Below are 26,169 nucleotides of genomic sequence, written 5' to 3' on the forward strand. Positions count from 1 at the left end.
CACACACCACCACCAGAGGGCTGGGCAGACCACCTAAGCAGCCCCTCCAGCCCTACCCCCAGACACGCCCCTACCACCCCATACAAGGAACAAGCTGGTCCCCCCTAAGGTGGGGACACACAAGGGAGACTCGCTACCCCCTGCTGCAGCAGGGGACCCAATAAAGTCTTGCCTGAATTTCCTGTCTGGCCTCTGGTCAATTTCTATTGACTGGGGAAGGCCAAGAACCCTGGTCGGTATCAAGTGACTCAAAATCTAACTGTCCCCAACTTTCTCCACCATCTTCCCCCCAGCCCTCACCAAAGAAAAAAAATGAACAATGACAAAAGAGAGAGCAAAGAATATTATCCCAAACTAATAGCCATATGTGGAATACTGCATGTATTTCTCATCATGACACCTGAAGAAAGGACTGTGTCCAGATAAGACCAATTAATATAATGAACAAGATATTTATTAGAGACTACTTATCCTCTAACAAGGTTTTCTGTGGGAACTTTCATTCCAGGGAGGAGAAGTTGAGAACATCATAAAATCGCATCTATAAAATTATAAAAAGTATGCAGAAAATACGAAGGTTTGTCACATTCTGGGAAATATACTCTATGTATTCTAGAAATACATGCACCACCACCTCATCTTGAAAAACACTGCTAAGCACTACTTTATATGCGGTTAGCAAACCTATGAAACTTGGTGGCAGACCTGAGAAACAGAACTAGGTGCAAAAAGAATTCAGAGCAATTCACTCACTCCACAGTCCACAAGGAGAGAGTATGTTTTGAGAAGCTGGGGGTCCACGGGGTCAAAAAGCAGACAGCTCGACTCCTGAGGACACATCAGCCTTTCTGAGACAACTCTAGGTGCCTCATATTCAGAGAACCGGCATCTTCTTGCTGCATCTTACAACCTACGTACCAGTTCAGCTTACCTTCCCATTCTCTTCACTCTGCAACAACAGGTAAAAGGAATCTGCTTTTCAGTCTCACCAAGGGAAGAGGCCCCCAAGTCACACTCACACTGGGTTTAATCCTTCCCAGCATTTCTTATCTTCTTACAACTCAACAGCACCTAAAGCAATGTGAACAAGCACGCGTGTGTGTGGCACCTTCAGGGAACAGGATGTGAAGCAGATGTGAAGCTGTGAAATGAGGAGCCAGATGTGATAAATGAATGAAAGCATATTTCCCAAAACCAGGGAGTGTCTGTTTAGATCTTTGAGGGAAGGCAGAAGTGCACTAGTAGAAAGGATTAGTAGACTGGAAAGGGCAAGCGAGCACTTATGGTCAAAGGTCAGTTTCTCAAAGGCAAAATTCTTCTACGTCTTTTTTCAAGTAAACTATTTCCCACTGATTCCTAAACGTGGGCATTGGTTATACTCTACACTTCTGCATAATCTCATTTTATTTCTGGGATCATCTGCCAGGCAGTTGCCTTTTTTTCAATTGGTAATCTAAAGAGCCTATAAAACTACAAGCGATTGAGAACAATGGGAAAGAAACTTGAATGCTCAGAGACAGGAGTCACTTTTATTAGAGAAACTTGGAGCGCTTTCGGTTAGGCTGTAGGTTCGCCGTGAAAGGAGTTTTAAGTCTGTTATGATTCCCAAGCCGCTCGCTTTCAGATAAGAGGGAAATACGCCCATTCCCCAAAGCATCCATCTTCACAAGAAATTCAAGTACCATAAGTATCACAGCCATTCTCAATGCACACTACATTTCTTGGCAGCAACTAGAACTGAAAGCAGCAAAATTCTTTAATTAAAGGGAAATTTTAAGAGATGCTCTAAAACAGGGAGGGATTTGTTTTTAACAGACTTCCTTATAATGAGTCATTTCATAGATAGAAGGCTCCAGGCTGACAGCCAAGAAGCAGCAGACACAACTCCTCAGCACAAGCAGGCCGTTTACATCCAATCTGCTCGGAGACGTCAAAGTCCTGCTTCCAGCCAAGGCCAGGCTGAGCATCACTAGGGCGAGGGATAAGCACTGCGTCCTTAGTCAGCAACTCCCTGGTTTGGGGAACTGTGTATGAAAGATGGATTTCTCCTTAGTCAAAACAGCTCCAAACTCCTCTACAACGAGTTTTCTGCTCCACGTTCAATCCTCTGACATTAAGTGTAGCACAGATAAAATATCATACCATCCATCAACCCACTGGGCTGACGGTTGCTTATTGTTAATTCCACAGGAATAAATAAAATTTTAGATTTTCTGGAAATAGTTGCCAGTGGGCAAGGATGGAAACAAAGACGTACACGACGTGATAATGAAAAGTTCCTCATTAGCTCAACGGTGCGCCCACCGAACGACTCTGAGCAAGATGACTTAACCTCCCCCACGTGAAAAGGGGGCAAAAAGCCCTATGTTTTTAATTGGATTCTCCCAGAAGCAGACTCTGTGACAAGCAGCTGAGTGAACGTCATGTATGCAGAAGCTGATCCCAGGGGTCACTGGAAGGGGGGAGGGAAAGACAGCAAAGGAGGAAGCTGGTCCAGGTGTGTGAGCGGGGCCCTCTGCCGGCCTCAGGACCAGTTCCGCAGGGAACCTCTCAGGGCTGCCCCTCAAGGGGCTTGGAGGCAGACATTCACCACCCCCAATTCTAGCCTGTCACAGGTGGAGGGCAGCTTCTGCTCTGAGCAAACTCCTCGGGCTGCAGGGCTCTCAGGCAGGAGTCACAGGCTGGAGGACCAACTCATCAAAGGGTTTTTAGCGCTGGAAGTCCAGGCTCCCGGGAAAACCCTCAGGTGCAAGCAAACTAAGACAACTGGTCACCCTACCTGGTGCTCCAGTGGCGAGGGGTAGGGGCACAGCACTGCCAGCGTCTGCTCAGCCGTCCAACGTCACGAGGGTCAGATGTGCTCCACCAGGCAGAGCACGCAGCCCGGGGCGTAGCACTCAAGAGTGGGATGTTAGCTACTTCTGCGTATTCAAAGCAGCGTTAAGAGTCATGGGATCCGCTCTTCCCACACAGAACACACGTGGGGCCCGTGCCCTCTGGAGCTGGGTCCGCTGGACACCACTGCTCAGGCTGCCAGGCCCTGCCTGCTTAGGTGGCTCCAGAGTAACACAAAGGAGAGCCTCCGATACAAGAAATGCCCTTCTTACCTGCTCTGTCTCTGATGTGGAGCAGAGAAGCTCAGCTTGAAATTCAAGCTAGACATAAAGGAGAACTGAAGGTGTCACACCAATAGGAGCAGCTCTCCTAATCAACCTGCACATCTCCATCGCTCTCCCCGTCCTTCTGCGAGATGAAGGGACCCACACACTGGAGGGCCCTGAACCCTCGAGGCTGATGAGATACACGCGTGCACCCTGGGCACCTCCGCTCCCATCGACTCTGCTGTCTGTTATCAAGACCCAGCTGTATTTGTTCCCAAATGTCTGTCAAATAAATAATCCTAAAAAAATGTGACTGTTTCTAATCCCTCATATTCAGAAAAGGCCTGGGCCCTGTAACAACAACAAGAAAAATGTAAATGGATATTTATATTTTAAGGGTATAATAAAATATTTATAATGTGTATATTTTTTGATGATTTCCCCAATTTATCCAGGTTTATTTGGTTTCAATCACTTTGGAAAAGCACTTTTTTTTTTAAAAAAGGCAAATTTCTTTTTGAATTTTTTTAAAATTTATTTATTTTATTTTTTTGGCTACATTAGTTGCAGCATGCAGGGTCTTCACTGAGGCGTGCGGGATCTTTCACTGCGGCGCGTTGGCTTCTCTCTAGTTGTGGCATGCGGGTTTTCTCTCTCTAGTTGTGGCGCTCGGGCTCCAGAGCACGTGGGCTCTGTAGTTTGCAGCGCCTCTCATTGAGGCTCACGAGCTCAGTAGTAGTGGCGCGCGGGTTTAGTTGCCCTGAGGCATGTGGGATCTTAGTTCCCTGACCAGGGATCGAACTCACGGCCCCTGCCTTGGAAGGTGGATTCCTTACCACTGGACCACCAGGGAAGTCCCTGGGAAAGCCCTTCTACTGTATACAACCACTTCTCTAGGTAGTATATGTGGGGTGGCTGGGGAGTCTCTTCAAAGATGGCTTCTCAAACAATCCAGAGGAGATCCTCTCTGAAGGTGGCAGAGAAGACACCTGACCAGTTATTAATGAAAAGGAATGAACTGCTTCCCATAACACACAGAAAATGCAAACAATCCTATCAATTACCGCTAACCTTAAACATGCTCCCAGGTTTACTCAAAAGCCAGGAGTTCGATCATGAACATCTAACTCTTGGTCAGAATGAAATGGAGCTTCTTAGCCACCCAAAACCTATTTACCTTAGTCTAACACTTTTTCTTACAAAATAACATTTCCATACACTATAACTTTGGACTATACAATATTAAAAACGTTTACAACACAGAGGAATAAAACTGGCAAGTCTAAATTCAAAACCCTGAAGACAGAAAGGAGTTTCAAACAGCATTGCCATCTCCGTCCACAAACTTCATGATATTGACCTGAAATTTTGAATATGAAAAATATTTTTCCAAGGGGGTGGGAGGGTGGGAGAGGGTTGGATTGGGAGTTTGGGATTAGCAGATGCAAACTATGATATATAGGATGGATAAACAACAAGGCCCTACTGTATAGCACAGGGAACTATATTCAATATCCTGTGATAAACCATAATGGAGAAGAATATGAAAAAGAATATATATTTGTACAACTGAGTCCGTTGCTGTACAGCAGTAATTAACACAACATTGTAATTCAACTATACTTCAAAAAAAATAAAGTAAAAAAAGAAAAAGAAACAATAAAAATATATTTCTCTTTTCCCTGAAGCTTCTGGTACAAGGCTCAAGGAACTTTACAACTGGGCATCTGTGATGTACACCTACTGTGTTGTTTGAGAAAATTCAATTCTGCTCAACACGGCTGGAAAATTCTGCTCAATAACACAAGAAAATAGATGCACAGATGAAACTCCTCAGATGTGTTAAGCATAGATAAGTAATGAGACACGACAAAGTAAGTTGAACATTTGCATGTGAACACAGAAAGGGATGCAAGGACCAAAAGACACCTAAAATTCATGAAACACTAAATATGCAAAAGACAGCTACTATTCATAAGGCACTAAACGTGCAGAAGGCACCCGAGGCACACTAAATATTCACGATACGCAAATCACACATGAGCCATGGGGCACTCACTATTCATGAGGTCTTAATTAGGCCACCGGGGTAACATTCTTCTGCACAATACACACAAATAAAACCCAGAGCTGTGAAGAGGCTGCCTGGCAGATCCTGTGTCTCTCCCACAGAGAAGCAGTGGGCAAACCCGACCAGAGAAGACCCTGGCTGCAAGTTAAAAACGTTTGGTTGATGCCTGTTTTCTGAAGTCAACCTCAACTGAGTGAACATACACACACACACACACACAAAAAAAAAAAAGTTTCCAAGTGATATATACATGTTTGTATGCAACTGCATGCTTCTATACCTATACAAATATAGGTACTTGCGTATATTGGGTTGGCCGAAAAGTTCGTTCGGGTTACAGAAAAACCTGAACCAACTTTTTGGCCAGCCCAATATATACACATACGTAGTGTGTAGCGTGCGTATGTCTGTGTATAGTGTATGTGTGTGTCTACATCTACTATATGACATGTGAGTGTAAGAAATCTGTGCAGATCTTCTCCACAATGTATTTCAGGCACCTAACAACAGGGTCTGACACTAAGTACTCAGCAAATATTTGTGAAGCTAACTGCTTGTCAGTAGGAGTTACCAAGAACATTCAACTACAGACCTTGAATTTCACCCAGACAGAAACTGGATTTTAATCACTTTATTTTTTATCAATCCCCCAATCTACATATCTGAAATACAGCAGACATATAAAACACATTAAATGGATGGATGGATGGATGGATGAATAAACGGGTTAAGAAACCAAAGAATAAAAGAAGTAAGTAGCATTTTTTTAGTTACTCTACTTAAGAGTATTTAATCCTCATAGAGAAAATTGCATGTGACTACATTTTGATTACCAGCATGTATAAACTCATTTTACATTTAAAGAAAAATTTAAATAAGGTGAGGATATCTCTTAAAAGATAAAGCCTAACTGGAGTAAATGAATATTAGCAATATTGTGTATTTTGTGTGTAGCATACCAACCCCTACCTTTCAGAACAAAAGTTGTATGTCTGTTAACATATAGTAACAATATGTCTTAACCACCTCTCTGAAAATATATCGTTATCTGTCACACGGGTAGAATGATACCTACACTGTCTAGAGTTTTGATGATTAAATGAACTAATGAGTTAATAATAATTATTGTGAAAACAGAATCATAGCTGATTTTTTTTTTTTAATGGATTTCAAAATGACCACACAAAGGTTATGTCATATGGTCCTGGATAGGAACAGACCACTCAGACTACCTGATCCTTATTTGCTAATGCAAAACACTCTTCAAAATCAAAAGGAAAAAATGCAATACTGAAATGCTATATAAACACATGACTCCAGTCTTATTTAATATCACAAATTACTGATCTGCTTCACAAAGCACTGAGTCAACTGAATTCCACTTTTCATACTCTACCTCTATAACTCATTAACACTTGCCAAGTACAACTGTAAGCTAGAGATCTAAGGTGAAGGAAATTAATAACTGTACAGGTGAGGTTGCACAATGACTAGCTGTATTTATTCTGAATATTTGCTAACTGAGTGAAGCAGAAACACTTGCAAACATCTTGCAATCACGTTAGCCTTTGTCAAACTCTTCTGTACTCATTTATTCAAGAACAATTTTATACCCACTTTGTTAGTCACTACGCTAAGAAAACACTGAAATACACTAATTCACCCCAATTTGCCCAGGAGTTTCCCGTTTTTAGCACTGAAAGTCCCATTTCCTCAGAAACTCTTCAGTCCTAAACTAATAGTTGGAATAGTTGGTCACCCACACTGAGAAATAAACGAAGAGGAAAAACAGATATGATTACTACCCATGAACCTTACTGCCCAATGAAGGAGAGAGAAATTAATTAACAATCACACAGAGAAATTACATAATAGCATCACAGCAATGATCCCTGAATCCTAAATTATGGCTAAGGCCCAGAGATAAGTACACCACAGCACATGTTCAGAGGGCAGCCTTCAGAACACCAGATGTTGGGGAAACCCTCCTCCCAGATTTTACTAAGAGACACCAGGACCGGCCTTAACTCTGCCCTGCATCATACCATCCACCCAACCCCGGGGAATACAAAAGGGGGACTGAGAACACAGCGATGGTCACATTTTAAGGAGACTAGAATTCATGGAGGAAGAAGTTATTTCTTCCCATTCCTGATTTGAAGACAGAAGATGTAAAAAGAACAAGATTGAGACTTAAACACAGAAATGAGAAAGGAAAGTTATAATATCTGATCGAAACATCATTCAGGAATATGTTATATTCTACCTCACAGAAAAGGGAATTTCAACATAGCAGAGCTAAGAACAGTTACTGAAAAATTATGTGTGTACACGTGTGTGGTGTGTATATGACAGTTTTGTGTTTACATTCAGAGTAGAGATACTCAACTACTCAATAAAATAGTTCAAACTGCAAACTGTGACAAGAGTTATGAAGAAAAACTACAGGGAAGTCTGAGAACACTCAGCTGGAGTCCCTGACACAGAGCAAAGAGCACAAGGAAGGTTTTCTGTAAGGAAGGGTATTGATCAAAATATGAAGAATGAACGTGAGTTAACAAAGTAAAGATGATGAGCAGTCAGGGAGATGGGAGAGCTTCACAGCAGAGAGAAGAGTCCACATAAAGGCCTTGAGGCAGAGTAGGAACTGGAAAGAGGACCACAGAGAATGACGGGATCAATCTTGAGACCACATCACAGACTTTTTTTTGTCTTGAAGGTTTTTTTTTTTTTTTGCGGTACACAGGCCTCTCACTGTTGTGGCCTCTCCCGTTGCGGAGCACAGGCTCCGGACGCGCAGGCTCAGCGGCCATGGCTCACAGGCCCAGCCGCTCCGCGGCATGTGGGACCTTCCCGGACCGGGGCACGAACCCACGTCCCCTGCATCGGCAGGCGGACTCTCAACCACTGCGCCACCAGGGAAGCCCTGTCTTGAAGCTTTTAAGAAGAGAAATGACACTAGCATATTTGCATTTTTAAGGACCACTCTAGCCAAAGTGTGGAAAACGTCTAGAGGTCAAAAGAATATACCCAAATGCTGTACACTTTAAAAAAATAATCATGTTTTACAACCTCAATATATACACTCACCCCTCGGTATCAACAGGGAGATTGGTTCCAGGATCCCTGCCAATACCAAAATCCACAGATGCTCAAGCCCCTTATATAAAATGGCATAGTATTTGCATGTAACCTAATGCATCCTCCAATATATTTAAGTCATCTCTAGACTACTTATAATACCTAATACAATGTAAATGCTATGTAAATACTTGCCTGCAAGATGCAAATTCAAGTTTTGCTTTTTGGAACTTTCTAGAATTAGTTTACAAATATTTTCAGTCTGCGTTTGGTCAAATCTGTGATGTGAACCTGTGGATACAGAGGACCAACTGCACAATTTTTATGCGACAATCATACCTCAATAAAGCAGAAAAAAAAAAACATTATGGGAGAGTAGTTAGGAGGTTCCTACTATACCAGGGTACCTACTCCTAAAAGGTACCCTAGTACAGGTATGGCAGAGACAGATGTCCTTTGATCTGAAAGCTATCGGAAGCAAAATACACAAAGTTGATGATAGATTTACATATTAAGAAAACAAAAGATTGGAATCAAAGATAACTCTGAAGTACCTATTTGCTCAACTGATAGATAGGGGAGTGATTTACTAAGACACAGAACAGAGGAAGACTAAGTTTAGGGTAGGAAAACTGAATTTTGTGTTGGCTACGTGCAGTTTAAGTGGTACGATAGGCAGGATAATGGCCCCCATATCCTGATCATTGAAACCCGTGAATAGGTCAGGTTACAGGGGGAAGGAGAGTAAGGGTTGCAGATAGGATTAGGGTTGCTAACAGCTGAGTTAAAATAAGGAGATTATCCTTGATTCTCTGCGTGGGCCCAGTGTAATCACAAAGGTCCTTAAAAGATGGAAGAGTCAGAGTCAGAGATTTGAGGAGGTTTCTCTGCTGGCTTTAAAGATGGAAGGCACCCTGAGCCAAGGAACAGAACGCAGGCAGCCTCTAGAAGCCGGAAGAGGCAAGGAAAGGGATTCTCCCCTAGAGCCTCTGGAAGTAACACAGCCCGGCCGAGGCACTGATTTTTAGGCCAGACAGGTCTATTTTGAACTTCTGACCTCCAGAACTGTAAGATAATAATTTAGTGTTGTTTTAAACCACCAAGTTCGTGGCAGTTTATTACAGAAGCAATCGGAAGCAAATACAAGTGGACTTCGAGACATCTAAACAGACAGTAATTGAACAGGAATATATAACATCGTCACAACACAACAGAGGCACATGAAAAGCTGAACTATCCTCTTTAAAAAACTTGGAGTATTTTTCACATATGCTCCCAAGAACCGTATCAATCAATATCTGAGGATCAAGAAAAACAAGATATTTTAAAACAGTATTAAACATGGATACCTATGATGGTAAAGAAGTTGATCATGAATAACTTATTATAATAAACTGATAAATATTCTAAATACAAATATTACCACTACCACTTAGGTTTCTTGGTGGCTCTGTGAAGTGCTCAAATTTAGGAAAGCACCATTATTAAAAATAGTTCAGTTAACACTTCAAAAGATGTCTCAACATATGAAACCTTCAATATTTATTTTTTTGACCATGCCACTTGGCATGTGGGATCTTAGTTCCCAGACCAGGGATCGAACCCATGCCCCGGCGGTTGGAAGCGTGGAGTCCTAACCACTGCACTGCCAAGGAATTCCCAAACCTTCAATATCATTAAGCACAATTATCTGAGACTTTGCATTATCCTTAAAGAAGACTATAAAGAGATTCTTATTCCTCCTGTAATTAATAAGTATGAACAGTAGAAAGATTTCACTGGTTTTTAGGACAAGAAATAAAGTTACCATTTATTTTCTAAAAGGAAAATAATACAGCATAGTGACTACAGTTAACAATACTGTATTGCATATTTGAAAGTCGCTAAGAGAACAGATCTTAAAAGTCCTTCTCACAAGAAAAAAAATCTGGGACTTCCCTGGTGGTGCAATGGTTAAGAATCCGCCTGCCAATGCAGGAGACATGGGTTCGAGCCCTGGTCCGGGAAGATCCAACATGCCGCAGAGCAACTAAGCCTGTGTGCCACAACTACTGAGCTTGCTCTCTAGAGCCTGCGAGCCACAACTACTGAGCCCATGTGCCACAACTCCTGAAGCCCACACATTCTAGGGCCCACACACCACAACGATGAGTAGCCCCCACTCACCACGACTAGAGAAAAGCCCACATGCAGCAACGAACACCCAACGCAGCCATAAATAAATTAATTAATTAAATTTTTAAAAAAATTTTTTGTAGCTATGTACAGTGACAGATGTTAACTAGACGTATTGTGGTGATCCTTTCACAACATATACAAATATCACATCATTATGTTGTACACCTGAAACTAATACAATGTTACATGTAAACTATACCTCAATTTAAAAAAAAGAAACAAACCAAACAAATTAAAACTCTAGGACGCTTCTAGGAACTTTCTGTGCACAACTTCAAACTCTGAATACCACCTCTCTCTCCCTGATTAAACCCTTTCCTAGAATCAAATACAAGCTGTCACGTAACTTCTTCTGTTCTTACTCCCATCCTAAGCAGACACAAAATTCCTCTCACACTGTTTGAACTTGAAAAACCACCACCTCTGTTACACACTGAGGTTCATTTCTCTTGTATGCACTCCATTTGGAAGAGGTTTTCAAATTTAATGGAAATGTTGCTTGACGCTGGGAAGGGGAGGCTGGTGGCAGGGAGTGCCAAAAAAATCCAGAGCATAAAATTCAGAGAAAAATATAATAGAATCAGTTCTCACATAGCCGTGGAACTCAACTGGAGTGATTAAGAGTGAGCAACAGTGACTTCCCTGGTGGCGCAGCGGTTAAGAATCCGCCTGCCACATGGAATCTAAAAAAAAAAATGGTTCTGAAGAACCTAGGGGCAGGAACAGGAATAAAGATGCAGACGTAGAGAACGGACTTGAGGACATGGGGAGGGGGAAGGGTAAGCTGGGACGAAGTGAGAGAGTGGCATGGACATATATACACTACCAAACGTAAAATAGATAGCTAGTGGGAAGTAGCCGCATAGCACAGGGAGATCAGCTCAGTGCTTTGTGACCACCTAGAGGGGTGGGGTAGGGAGGGTGGGAGGGAGACGCAAGAGGGAGGGGATATGGGGATATATGTATACATATAGCTGATTCACTTTGTTATAAAGCAGACACTAACACACCACTGTAAAGCAATTATACTCCAATAAAGATCTTAAAAAAAAAAAAAAAGGGGGCTTCCCTGGTGGCGCAGTGGTTGAGAGTCCGCCTGCCGATGCAGGGGACACGGGTTTGTGCCCCGGTCCGGGAAGATCCCACATGTCGTGGAGCGGCTGGGACCGTGAGCCATGGCCGCTGAGCCTGCGCGTCTGGAGCCTGTGCTCCGCAGCGGGAGAGGCCACAACAGTGAGAGGCCCGCGTACCTCATAAAAAAAGAATCTGCCTGCCAATGCATGGCACATGGGTTTGGGCCCTGGTCCAGGAAGACCCCATATGCCACGGAGCAACTAAGCCCGTGCACCACAACTACTGAGCCTGCGCTCTAGAGCCCACGAATCACAACTACTGAAGCCCGCACTCCTAGAGCCCGTGCTCTGCAACGAGAAGCCACCGCAATGAGAAGCCCATGCACCACAACGAAGAGTAGCCCCCGCTCGCCGCAACTGGAGAAAGCCCGCGAACAGCAGTGAAGACCCAACGCAGCAAAAAAAAAAAAATAATTAATTTTTTTAAAAAGTGAGTGACAGTGTAAATGGCCTATTATCCAAAATAATGGATAATCCAAAAGGCTGTTCTTTTATACTTTGGAAAACATCCAGGGCTTTCTTTGCTCTGTAGACTTACCTTTCTCATCATACTCCCTTTAAGCTAAGTTAGCCTGCATTCCCTCTGAGAACACACCGACTCAACGGAGGCGGCAGAGTCGTCCAGAAGCAGATTAGGTGGCAATGGGGAGGTGCCAGTGCTTCACAAGCGGCTCAGGGGTGGGGAATTTAAAAACTCCCATCACTTCAAACATTAGGAAGGCTTAGGAATGAGCACTCCCCATGCAACCTCCCTCCTGAGAGAAGGAAATAATCACCTGGCAATGAGAGGATGACATTCAGTGACAGCGCTGAATCTCTCTGCCTGGGATGGACTGTAAAACAAGAGCAATGCAGCCAGGGAGACACTCTTCCCCGCCAGGCCAGGCTCTGGGGTGTGACCCTTGCTACATGGATCACCACTGTTACGGTGCTGGCCACCAATGAGCGCCCACACACAGACGACTGCTCCTTAAAGGAAAGTTCTCCTTTTAACCATGGGTACGAGACCACCCCAGCAAAACGTGAGAGTCAGGTCAAAGTGTCTTCTCTCCAGCACGGAGCAGCCCATCCCCACCACGGAAGCTTACCCACTAAGCTTCACTTTCAAACGTGTTGCAAGGAAAGTTCCAATGAAGCCAGAGGCATGACTGAGTCAGGGCAGCAGTTAAGGCCTCGGGTCCCAGGGGAGCACAGCGGGGCTCGGAGGGGTTGACCATCCGTGGGACAGGGTGAGGGGAGCTCTGGGTGCCGCAGCAGGTCCTCATCAGCCAGAACTTCCATGAGGAGTCGACTCAAGAAATGTAGGTATCATGAGGATTTACTGCAAAACAGCCGCTTCCTGGCCATTCACTGCCGAGGTAGGCCTCCCCTCCTCACGTGCGCAAGAGCAGAGTGGATGCTGGCGCTCGGCAAGGCGCAGCCCGGGGGCACGGAGAGAATTCTGCACGCTTGTCACTCCTCCACACATGGGGGAGGGAAGCCCGGCTCCCACGGGACCCTGAGCTCCTCTCTGAGGGAGGGGACGGGGACACAGCACCCAGACCCCTGGCCTCTGGCAACTATGCCAGAAGCTGTTTACCTCCACTCCTTTCAAATCTCCATTTCCCACACATTTAAGGAGAAGTGGTATCAGGAAAAGCCGCTCTCAAGCACTACGAAGTTTTCAGCCGTCGGGAGGCAATCATTTCCACTGTGCTCACAGAGGCAAGAATGTGGGCTATTATTTTAGGAACATTTTCAACAGCCTGAGTCAAAAAGAAAAGTTTCTGCATCCTCCTTATTAAGAAGAAAAAGAGATTAAGCGGAATAATCCATTCCAAGTTTTCTATCAATTAGGGAAGTGTACTGGAGTACAATGTGGGCACTAAACCATGGGCTGTTGGATTGTATCGGGGAATAGAGAGGCAGGCTGCAGAATGTTCCGGTAGAAAAAACAAAGCAAACAATTCAAAGAGATTCTCTGACTCAAGTCTCAGGAACAAAAAACAGTAACTTGAAAACACTCTCTAAATGAAGAGAAAAAAATGATCACAAGTAAAGATATTAAAGTTGGAATGTTACTGAAAATGTCACACAGGGAAAAAAGCATAATTAGGTAACTGAGGTCACAAATCAATAGTCCTTTTTATAAGAGAACATTTTAGTTGTCCTTAGCCTCCCACATCCACCTCTCCATACCCATTACAGGGGACTATGTCATTATTTGCTGCCTTATGACTGAACATAAAAGCTTTTGTTATCACTTGGGTAGAAAAGTCAAAGACAGCTACAGTGAAACCTCCTTTGGGCCTTCCATTAAGGAACAATAATTAAACATTTAAGTAGGAAACATTCCATGTGTATGTAGTAAGGGAGCGCTAAATGTAATCTTTCTTTAAAGCAAAAACACAGCTTACTCTAGCTTGAAAGAGTTGCCAGTTCAGAAATATTTTTTCCACTTGGAATAAAATACTACCTCAAATAATCATTTGGAGTGATTCCTTCTGCGCTTCCACCATTGTTATTACAAAGAATTTAGGGTTTTAAGAGCATATTTTGGATTAAATGACCACGGTTTCAAATTCAGGTACGTATATTTTTAAAACTCAAAGCAGCTTCAGAAAGATTGCAGAGAACTAGCAGAGATCCAGAAAGTATTGCAACGTAGCCAGAAACCTTTGGATAAATAACATCTGGCATTAGTGGTTTGCTATCCTTGAGTTTCTCAACTTCCTCTCTGGAGAAACTTAAGTCCCTTTTGGCTTCTCTCTGATTTCCTTCAAAATGTTTCTGGAAACAGATACTTCATTATCCAGCTTCTTTATCTGGAGAAGTACTGGAGGAATTGGTAGGAAACTATACTGGAGCGAGTAAGCACCCACATGCTCCAGCTCTCGGGTGGGCCCACGTCAGTCTCACCTCCCGATCTTTTCAATTTGCAGCTGATCTGGGAAGAGCAAGAGGCTGCGGCATCACACGGACGTGGGTTCCAATCCCAGCCTCACTGCTCCCTAGCCGTGTGTCCCTGAACAAATACTTTACCTCCATGGGCTTCACTGTCCTCTTATCCGCCTTCTTGGATCTGTCATGAGGATGAAGTGAGGTTCCATGAAAAGAAACCAGCCCCTGCCTGGCCCATGGCTGGCACCCAGTAAATGTTAAGTGCCCAGAGAAATCCCAGCCCTGACCGTGACAATCACAGCTCCAGTTGAGAGCTGGGAAACCAACCTCATCTCTCTCCATCTGCTAGATCCTCCTCTAGCCCTGGCAGACCTTGCTGGATTCTGTTTGCCCTCTTTTTCTCAGCTGCGGCCCCTTCTGACTGACTGTACCTCTGCTGCTCCCCTCACCCACAAGTCTTCAGTAAAATGACTCTAAGAACCCGGTAAAGAAAAAATAAGCAACCACTCATTCCTTCCCTTAACTCAAGCCATCTGGGATAATCTCTTTCTCTCGCTAACTTGTTATTTTGTCCCCCCCAAACTAGTAAGCCAGTGCTGGTATCTTGTTCAGTGAGAAAATAAGGTCCAGAATAATTTTATTTGAACTCATGTTTGAGTATATTTTGGGAACAGTAGTGATCCTTTTTAATAATGTACTTTGAATATACATACCTTACTTTTGCAACATCATTTCCAAGGTACAACACTATTTAAATATTATTTGAGAAGGCAGAGAAGAATATATAAGAATTCTCTAGTTTAAACTGAGGTTAAGGATGGAAGGCAGGATATAAAATGACTAAAATCCAGGTTTGAACTACGTGAGAAGGCACAGCGGTTACAATGGACATGGGTGCTACTTGAAGTGTGGTCTGCTCCCAGACAGCAAGGCAATGACACTGAATAATACAGAATTGAGGGTAAGCACTTCGAAACTCTTACAGAAACTTGAAAGGGTAGTCATATGTGCATGGAATAAAATAGTAAAAATTGGGACCCACCTTTGCTGCTTTTCTAGCAATTTGCACTTTCCTCACAATTCATTTTCACTATTAAAGGAATAATACATGGAACAAAAAGTCTACTGAGAGTTTAAAATTTCAAAACACAGATCCTATACAATAGATCTGTTCCTGAAAGGCTTGGGAGAGAGACTTGCTTTGACCTCCATAGACGGCACAAGTTTGTGGAGAGTATAAATATAGTTAATTAGAGCTAGGTGACACTCGGCAAGTCCACTCTCCTTTCTAATAAACAAATATTCATGACATGATGTTGAGTGGATAAAACAGGTGACATAACAATATAAATAATGATCTCAAGAAATATGTTTTAAATGAAGGAGCTATGTAAATTATATTTCTGTATGTGCATATATAAAAAGAAAATTAAATGTTAACAGTAATTACATTTCCAAATGCAATACAAGTCATTTTTCATTTTTATAGAATAATCATTTTAAAAAACTGGAAAATATATCAAATATAATCATAAAAGGATATAAAGAGAAAAATGGTTAAAAAATAACTTTTACTATTATTATTTAGTTAATGGACAAAAAAGAACAGTTAACCTAGAATTTTAAGAAATGACTTTCTTTTACTCAAAGATATAGTATATGAAATATAATCCACATAAGGTGAGAAAGTACAATGACTGCCCTGAAATAACCTATTTAAAGCACACACTCAAAAAAGCATCGTAAATAGTATCCTGTGTTCTTATCATAAATGCTCATCAAGCATTAAAATATTACAGTGAAAACTTCGTATACAAACGTTTGGAAAATCACCCAAAGCAATAACTCTCTGCAAACAACTCATCTCTTATCATGAAGTTGCCTCAATAATGGTGGATGCTTCCCCCTCCCTGAAATCTAAGTTTGATTAGAAGGTAGACACAAGTTATGGTAAACAAGGACATACACTGAAAGAGAACAAATCACACAAGCAGAACCATCAGAAAACCCTCATTTAAAAATTGGCTGCACCACTATAGAAAACAGTATGAAGGTTCCTCAAAAAACTAAAAATAGAGTTGCCATATGATTCAGCAATCCCACCCCTGGGCATAGATCTGGACAAAACTACAACTCAAAAAGGTATATACACCCCAATGTTCGCAGCAGCACTATTTACAACAGCCAAGACACGGAAACAACCTAAATGTCCATCAACAGATGAATGGATAAAGAAGATCTGGTACATATATGCAATGGAATACTACTCAGCCATTAAAAAGAATGAAATAACGCCATTTGCAGCAACATGGCTGCAACTATAGATTATCATACTAAGTGAAGTAAGTCAGAAAGAGAAAGACAAATACCATGTGGTATCACTTATATGTGGAATCTAAAATATGACACAAATGAACACATCCACGAAACAGAAACAGACTCACAGACATAGGGAACAGACTTGTGGCTGTCAAGGGGGAGGGGGGCTGGGAGAGGAATGGATTGGGAGTTTGGGGCTAGCAGATGCAAACTACTATATATAGAAAGGATAAACAACAAGGTCTCAGTGTATAGCACAGGGAACTATATTCAATATCCTGCAATAAACCCATAATGGAAAAGAACATGAAAAAGAATGTATATATATATAACTGAGTCACTTTGCTGTACAACAGAAATTAACACAATACTGTAAATCAACTATATGTCCAAAAAAAATAAAAGTAAAAATTGGCTGCACTAGCAGCGGAGAAACTTTCACAATGCTGCATACTCAAGGGTAGGTCTGCAGGAACCTCAGTTTTCCTCCACTATAAAATGGAGCTATAACTGATGCCTCAGGGAGAGCATCAGGACCAACCAAATCAAGTCGTGGTTGGGAGGGCACTTATTGAAACTTTGGAGCAGAAGTTCTCAAAGTGTTGTCAGGACCCTTGGGGATCTTTGATATCCTTTCTAAGGGCAGTGGGGGTGGGAGCTCTGAGAGATCAAAACTATTTTCATAATACTACTATTTTCCAGTACAGCAGGCATTAGAATCCAGCTGTTTCCCAGTACATGAGATACTACCGAGATCTGCAAAAATATAAAACAGGGTTTCCCTGGTGGCGCAGTGGTTAAGAATCCGCCTGCCAATGCAGTAGACACGGGTTCGAGCCCTGGTCCCGAAAGATCCCCCATGCTGCGGAGCAACTAAGCCCGTGTGCCACAACTACTGAGCCTGTGCTCTAGAGCCCGGGAGCCACAACTACTGAGCCAACGTGCTGCAAATGCTGACGCCCATGTGCCTAGAGCCCATGCGCCACAACAAGAGAAGCCACTGCAATGAGAGGCTGCTGCACCACAAGGAAGAGTAGCCCCCACTCACCGCAACTAGAGAAAACCAGCGTGCAGCAACGAAGACCCAACGCAGCCAAATGAAATAAAACAAAATAATTTAAATATATATATATATATATATATATATAAATGTCACTCACTTTCTCACTGCAAGTCTTGTTTTGGAAAAGACAGAATTTCTCATGAAAAAAATTTTTTTATTAACATGCAACGGGTTTGGAGTTATGTTTAAACTCTGATAAACTGTTAAACTCTGTGTAAACATAGAATTTACATTTAAACTCTATGTACTGATAAATACATTAAAATTTCTCAATGTTAATTTCTTTCTTTTTCTTAAAGATTTTTTATTTATTTTTGACTGCATCGGGTCTTAGTTGCGGGATCTTCATTGAGACATGCGGGATCTTCATTGAGACATGCGGGATCTTTCGTTGTGGCGCACGGGCTTCTCTCTAGTTGTAGCACGCAGGCTCTGGGGTGCGTGGGCTCTGTAGTTGTGGCGCACGGGTTCCAGGGCGCGTGGGTTCTGCAGTTTGCGGCACACGGGCTTTCTCGTTGAGGCACATGAGCTCACTAGCTGTGGCACGCGGGCTTAGTTGCCCCGCGGCATGTAGGATCTTAGTTCCCTGACCTGGGATCGAACCCACGTCCTCTGCATTTTAAGGTGGATGCTTTACCACTGGACCACCAGGGAAGTCCCGCGATGTTAAATTTCTAATACAGTCAGTATCAACAGCTATAACCCACACAAATGACATCTCTTTTGAGGTCCTCAAATAATTTTTTAAATGTAAAAGGGTCACGAGACCAAATGTTTTAAAAACTGTTGCTGAAGGTGAAAGGGCTGTGTACACTTTAATATGTAATCCATACATAAAATCAACTTTGTATTTATAAGTATACCTTGCTTCAGTAAGCATTTCTATTTTATGTAAAGAAGAAGTTTATTAGACTGCATTCTGTGTTTGTATCTCACTTCCAAGTTGCCTCTGCCCAGGAAAAAAGCACTGAAAGGGCCTGTTCTCTGGCAACCATGTGTCCAGGTTTTCCCAGCCCATCTTAACATCAAATGTGTTTCCAATTTTTCCCATCAACCACAAAAATGTTCCTTATATTTCAGTTTTTTTGTGTCCAAATGCATCTCCCAACCTGGTTCTCACATAAAAGAATAATCACAAAACATCCTCCTAATGTGTTGTCTGTAATTATATTTTAAATACTTCAGCACAGCTCATGTGACAAATGCATATCAGCTGTTTCTGACCCACACCCCAGGAATGGTTGATTACTCCAGCTGAGAACACTCCAGGTGTGTTTCCTTAGCATCTGAAAGCCTCCACTCAGAAGGACACACTCCAGGGTCAGCCAGTAGGTGTCTGAATCTTTCCTTCTCTTTCATAAATACCAAAGCCTTTGTTAGTTAGCAAAATGAACGTTAAAAATTATTTTCATGGGTAAAATAGTGATGTTTTTAACATGTGGACTGACTACAAAGACTGTAGGGTATTCCAACCCTTGACCAAACAGGGCACGTGAACTGAGAAAGTCCAGTGGTCCAACCCCTCTGGATCAGGACTCTCAGCTCAGGGTTTCCAGTGTTAAGGGTTGACCAGAAGTCAGTCATGCTGCTTGCACAACTTCCCTTCTGGCTCAAGGAACGTCTCACACAAGGACTGTAGGAGTGCCAGAAGGACAGAGAGCTAGGACTTCACTGAGCTTATGAAATAGCATTACTGGGCCCTGCTCATGAATAAGGACTTGCACGTGAGGCAGAATTCCTTGTAAAAATTTTTTTAGTAGTTACCCATTACCTGGCAGTAAGGCTGTTGAAGAGGAAACCTACAGCCCTCACCTATGCTATCTGTTAGGTTATGAATACCTTCAAAAAAGAACCGAAAAATTACAAACCATCCAATTAGTTTAGAAGTGTTAGCAAAACCTCTTTCAGGCCATTGGGGCCTCAGAAATGCTTAGTCCTTCTTGCCCAGCTCTATCATCTAACTGCTAAGAACTACCTAGACGGGCTCAAAAGCTGCAAGGACATTCCGCCTTACAAAGCCAGTCTCCTCAGTAATGACAAAGGCTAGATATGATTTTTCAATGACTGAAATGCAGAGTCTAGTTACCTTTTGATGAGCAATCTAGCTACATCTTCTTGCAAGAAAAGTAGTGAACAGAACTAACATCCATTGACTACTTTCACATGCCAACACTGAGCTACACCTTATAAAAATGCTATAAACTGGACCCAATGCCAGAGAAGATGGGAAGGCAATCAGCTCAGGGCATCACGAAACGATCACTAAGACAGCCCCACCTACAACTGCAGGAAGCAGGGAAGGGAAAAGAGAAAGTATCGTAAGAGCGGGAGGGAGCCGAGAAGGGAAAATACAGTTTCCAAAATTCAAGCCACACCCAGGTGTTGTGTTGTCATTTTGCTTGAGGTAAAACTTCAGACAATACAGAATCCAAAGTCAGGTGTGAATTATCTCCTTGGGCTTCCTTCCATTAATCCTGATGAAGAATTATTAAGAGTAAGCACCAAATCTTCTCTCTCACCCCCCAAATAACCAAAACAAACCAAACATCCATAGGATGGAACACCACAACATAACAGGAAAACATGCTATCAAAACATTCACCATATTTTATCTTCCTCTCCTCCCAAAACGCGGCGGGGGGCGGGGGGAGCAGCTATGTACAGCATGGTGTTTTCTTCCTCTGCAGTTTATTCTTGTACTTCCCAACACCAGAGATAATCTTTTTTGACATACTGTCCCTCTAGTTTTCTCTACATCTTTAAATATAAATATATATACTAAATATCTATCTACAGATACAGATATGAGATATAAATGTTTAAGGGTGACTTTTTGTGCTTTTCAGTTTTATGCATATATTAAAAATTATAACATTATTTTTAATGAAATTTGTTCAAATTGACAAATAACGTTTTCATATTAGGTTAATAATAAAATCCCACAGCAGTCATATATTCTTGCCTCTAGGTAATCTCCATAAATCTGGCCTCCATCAAGACCATCTATAAAAATAATGGACTGCTTGGCCGTATCAGTTCTATTCAACAAGTTTTTAATTAAGCATTTTCACTAGCTAGGTCCTTTGATAGACCCAGTGGAAAGACAAAGGTTCCTTCCAATAAAATTATGCAAGTCTCTGAATTCTCATTACTCCACTCAGAGCTAACCAGCGTGCCTTCCTAAAAACTTTCAGTCTATGAAGAAGAAATTTAAAAACAAGAAAACCTGGGAAGTCAGATTCACAATTCAAATTGTTTAATGTACTGCTTACAAACAAATCTAGAATGTCCTGGATACAAAGACATGACAGATGAAGGTAAAAGCAATGAGAAACTGGTGAAGTGGATACCTTTGCTGGGTACTGAAAACGGCCAGAGTCTAGGAAATCTTCCTATGCAAGAAGAACAAAAAAAAAGTCGGCAGCAGTATTTTTACAAACCCCAAACGGAAATGGTGTCATGAAACATTTCACAAACAAAGGTGATTCAGATCCTTCTTTATGATTCACATAAAGCAAGAGCATCTGGAAGAGTCTGACCGAAACTACAGTTACTACCCATTTGTTTCTCTTTAAGCTGGGTCCATGCTCAATTACCAGTTGGCTTAGTGATTCCAGGTTAAATGGGTTCAGGTCTGGGAAATACACACACAGTTATGGTTTAAGTTAAATTTTCTATTGACACATAACTTTCCTAACCTTAAGTTTCCAAACTGTATTTGCACAAATGAGGCACGAATTCTAAGTTCTGCTGGCTCAAATCTAGTATGGCTAGAAAGTTAAAGGAAAGATAAACACGCAAAGCCAAAGAAAGAAGCAGTTCAAAAGTTTGAAAAGAAGCCTACAAAGATGGGATCAATTGCAGTAAGTCACTCTGCATCTGTTCGGAAAAGCTCCACTTCATCCTCTTTCAACACCAGAATCATAGCTCCAATTATCCTGGCTGCTCCCACCATCGCCCCCAGCCTATCACGTTCAAGGAGTTCATCATGAGGGTTGGCCAACTTGGAGAACCTTTAAGTCTACCAGGGCCAAACTTACAAGAGCAGCAAGCCAGGAAAAGCACATGCGTGGCATCACACTCCAGCATGCATTTCAATGTTACAAGGCAAGATAGAGGATAACCTTAGCCAAAGATAATTTCTCTCCTCTGCCATCAGAACTAGACGCTGCGACTATTGTTTTTAACTAAATTTTCCTACGAAGGCGCTTTGAGCTTCCCAGAACCAACAAACACATAAACATTCATCTTATCATTGCTCTCGAGCTAAGCAGTCATGTGGCTTCTTTACTCATTACTGCAGTGGATCAAGAAATCATCTTCAAAAAAAAAAAAAAAAAAGAAATCATCTTCAGTTATAATTCCCAAGGCTACAGGTTTGAAGGATACTCATAAAAAAATAAATACTCCCCCAAGAAAAATTCCTGACATTCCATTCCAATTGCAGTATAGAGCCCTCAAGACGTTTAAATGTTATGACATGGACACTTGTTCCCGGTGCTGAGGGGAAGAGCAACGAGAAGGAGAATGCAATACTGTGTAATTAAAGAGGTTTGAGACTGGAGAACCTCCAGGAAACTGTGTAGACAAATGCTGAGCTACAACATCTCCAAACAAATGCCACTGGCTATATAAACTCTTTATCAGCTGGATTCTACACCTAACTCACTTGAGGTGCTCTCTTCCTCTTTCAGTGTAACTTGAAAAACACTTGTTTGCAAGTTAAAAGAGCACTTGTACTGCTCTTTTACCAAGCCCATCCAGGTTTATTTGCCTACCTGTGCTTTTTGGAGAAGGAAAAAAAAAAAAACGTTAAAGCCCAAACGGAGAATTCTTAAGCATAACCTAAGAAGTGCAATGTCTTGACTCATCTTTTTGCAAAAATCCTTCCGTAGGAACACAAAAAAACAGGGGCAACCTGAGCAGTCTCTGCCTCTCACTGCTTGGTGAGCCCACAGACCAGCAGCTCTGGGGTGAAACTCCCCTTCTTTAGGAAGGCCCGGTACTGTCATGTAGTTCTGACAAAAGGTAATCAGATGTGATTCCTACCTCTCCCTTTTATGATAATCCACTGAGCTGAGAGAGGGCCAGGGAGGCGGGGAGAAGGGGACGGAGCACCAGGAGTAGGAAAGAATATAAAGAAGTCCAAGCCCAACCCTTAGGACTTCCTGGTGGTGCAGTGGTTAAGAATCCACCTGCCAACGCAGGGTACACGGGTTCAAGCCCTGGTCCGGGAAGATCCCACATGCTGCGGAGCAACGAAGCCCGTGCACCGCAACTACCGAGCCTGCACTCTAGAGCCCACGAGCCATAACAACTGAGCCCACGCGCCGCATCTACTGAAGCCCATGCTCCACAACAAGAGAAGCCACCGCAATGAGAAACTCGTGCACCACAACAAAGAGTAGCCCCAGGGCTTCCCTGGTGGCGCAGTGGTTGAGAGTCCGCCTGCCGATGCAGGGGACACGTGTTCGTGCCCTGGTCAGGGAAGATCCCACGTTCCGCGGAGAGGCTAGGCCCGTGAGCCGTGGCTGCTGAGCCTGCACGTCCGGAGCCTGTGCTCTGCAACGGGACAGGCCCGCGTACCGCAAAAAAAAAAAAAAAAAAAAAACAGTAGCCCCCACTCGCCGCAACTAAAAAGGCTGCACGCAGCAACAAAGACCCAACGCAGCCAAAAATAAATAAAATAAATAAATCATAAAAAACAAACCAACAAAAAAGACCAACCCTTACCTAAAAAAATCCCTGGCTGGATTTTGGGGATTGAGAAACCTCCTGCCTCCTTGAAGTGGATGTGGGGTGCTGATGTGGGCGATCTCTGCACAAGTTTCTTTTCTATTCTGTTTTTGCTGGCCAGCAACTCTTCTTCCTTTCCTTTCATCCTTGCCAGAAGGATTTCTCAGTTTAAACTTTGGGGTTAAGAGATAACCCGCTGGAACATTTAAATAAGTGCTATGTGATACAGAATGAGATTTAGAAGGCCTTGGAACAAATTTGACCCAGGTTTACGGTGTGATGCTCTCAAGGGGAACTCTTTGAAGGGAACAAACCAAACGTTGCTTATGCAAGGGCATTCCCAAGCAAGACTTTTCCCATAGAAGTCTGGGGCTCTGTTTGGCACCTGCCAGTCTGGTCTGGCCAGCTGAAGGTACCAGAGATGGTTGCCTGAGGTCCTGAGGTGATTGAAGAAAGAGAGGGATATCCCATGTAGAGGACTTAATTCCAGGAAGTGTCCTAGAGGCTTCTATATCTTCTCTGCTACTCCTTATGAAAGCTCTCCTAGAGAGCGACACTATTAGCACCATTAATTGTGCAGATGAGGAAACCAAGGTAGAGAATGGGGTACATTACCGAAACTCACATGGCCAGAAAGTTGGGATTAGAATGTCATTGGCTGCAAAATTCCCACTCCAGGAAAGAAGACTGAACTTTTCTCTCTTTTTTTGCCCCAGATTTCCTCCCTGCAGTATTTTGATCACATTACACCTCTCAGTATTCTCCGAGGAGACCATACTCTTTCTAACACCCAAGCCTTTATGCTAAAAGGTGCCTCTGCCTGAATGTTCTTAAGAAGCTCACTTCAGAATCAGATGATGTTAACTCCTCCCCTGGGCAGCCTTCAGCACCTCTCCAGGCACAGGTGGTCAGGGGATCCTTGGACACTAAGAACTTGAAAAATGCTACTATAAACAATCCATTAGTTTATCTATCTACCACTGCCAGTGGCTGTCTTAGGTCCTAGTTGGCTATACAACTCTGGTTATAGCACTGAGCAGGAGCTTAAAAAAGTAAATTTAAAAAAAACAGTCAAATACTGAAGCATCAAAGTCAAATAAGCCAATTACGGGGGGAGGAAAAGGAAATACATATATTTTTTATATATTATATATATTTTATAGAGATTATATATATTCTCTTTTAAGAAACGACAAATCACTTTTCCTTCTCTTCACAGCTCTCCTAAAGGGAGAAAAGAGTTCAGTTTGTTTTTTTTTTTCTGGCCATGCCACTCAGCATGCGGGATCTTAGTTCCCCAACCAGGGATCGAACCCGTGCCCCGTGCAGTGGAAGGGGGGAGTCTTAACAACTGGACCGCCAGGGAATTCCCAAGTTCAAATTATTTTTGAGGGCTTATGGTAAAGGCTGACTCATGAGATCTGTACTAAAACTTCAGCTTTATGGCATTTCTAGGGAATGAGTCAGCATAGAACACTAAAGGTTATACTCTTGAGCAAAAGAACTACAACAAAATTTAAGTTAACCATTGAGTATAGAACGTGTTCTATGAACATGTTAAACACTTTTTCCACATCTTTCAAGGCACAGGAGACATGGTCTAATCCAGGTCATCACCATGAACATGAATGACAATGCTACACAGCCTCCAGAGATGTGAGTGGCAGCAGCCCCAGACAACTATCAGTTTTTACACCTTTTTATTATTCTTCCATCAGGTTCTCAACTGTGTTTCATGCTGATGATGTCAGAGCAGCTGGCCTAAGTATCCCTTCTCCAAGCTTCTAATGTGCCACTTCTCGTTGGCCACAGACTTAAGCACCAGGTAAGCAAACTTCTGAAACTGAGTAACAGAAGAAAACACACAGGCTCCAAGGAAGTGCCTTGCTCATAAATACACGGACTGGAAAGGGTTATCTCCCAACAAAGCAAGCAGAGGCAGCACGGTATGTGACTGCCAGGAAGAATGGCCATGTCAAGATGGCACTGTCGCCCGTTCATTACTTCTCTAGGCAGCCAGAATCTCACGGGCATGGATGGTTACTACAGACACAGAACTTTTTGCTTAGCTAATTCAAATGACCTATGAAATAGGAGACTGTCTTGGGCTTCATCTTCAGGCTAAAGCTATTGATAGTGATTCTGCACCAGCTGGCAATGAGAAGGTAAGTTCCGTTCTCGATGTCCCTGGCCACTTCCTGGTAAGACTTGAGAAGATTCATTATTAAGATGACTTTCTCCCCTGAAAAAAGTGTTTCACGGACTTCCCTCATGGCGCAGTGGTTAAGAATCCGCCTGCCAATACAGGGGACACGGGTTCGAGCCCTGGGCCGGGAAGATCCCACATGCCGCGGAGCAACTAAGCCCGTGCACCACAACTACTGAGCCTGCACTCTAGAACCCATGAGCCACAACTACTGAGCCTGCGTGCCTAGAGCCCGTGCTCCGCAACAAGAGAAGCCACCGCAATGAGAAACCCACGCACCGCAATGAAGAGTAGCCCCTGCTCACCACAACTAGAGAAAGCCCGTGCGCAGCAACGAGGACCCAACGCAGCCAAAAATAAATTAATTAATTAAAAAAAAAAAAACTGTTTCACTTGTTGTG

The 26,169-nt window shown here is 42.8% G+C and overlaps 1 protein-coding gene across 10 annotated transcripts in view; it reads right to left on the minus strand.

Moving 5' to 3' along the window:
• BICC1 (BicC family RNA binding protein 1) overlaps window positions 1-26,169 on the minus strand; it is a 302,473-nt gene that overhangs the window by 227,472 nt on the left and 48,832 nt on the right. Inside the window, exon 1 of one of the 10 annotated variants that reach the window (XM_067710913.1) lies at window positions 21,177-21,235. The exons of 6 other annotated variants lie outside the window; for them this stretch is intronic. The gene's annotated coding sequence lies outside the window, so the exon portion shown is untranslated. Of the gene's footprint in view, window positions 1-12,340; window positions 12,591-14,585; window positions 14,742-14,771; window positions 14,911-21,176; window positions 21,236-26,169 lie in introns of those variants that run through there. 3 more of the 10 variants (XM_067710911.1, XM_067710910.1, XM_067710922.1) reach the window with 3 other exon arrangements.

This window comes from Pseudorca crassidens, chromosome 16 (genome assembly GCF_039906515.1).
Source record: "Pseudorca crassidens isolate mPseCra1 chromosome 16, mPseCra1.hap1, whole genome shotgun sequence".
NCBI lineage: Eukaryota > Metazoa > Chordata > Mammalia > Artiodactyla > Delphinidae > Pseudorca > Pseudorca crassidens.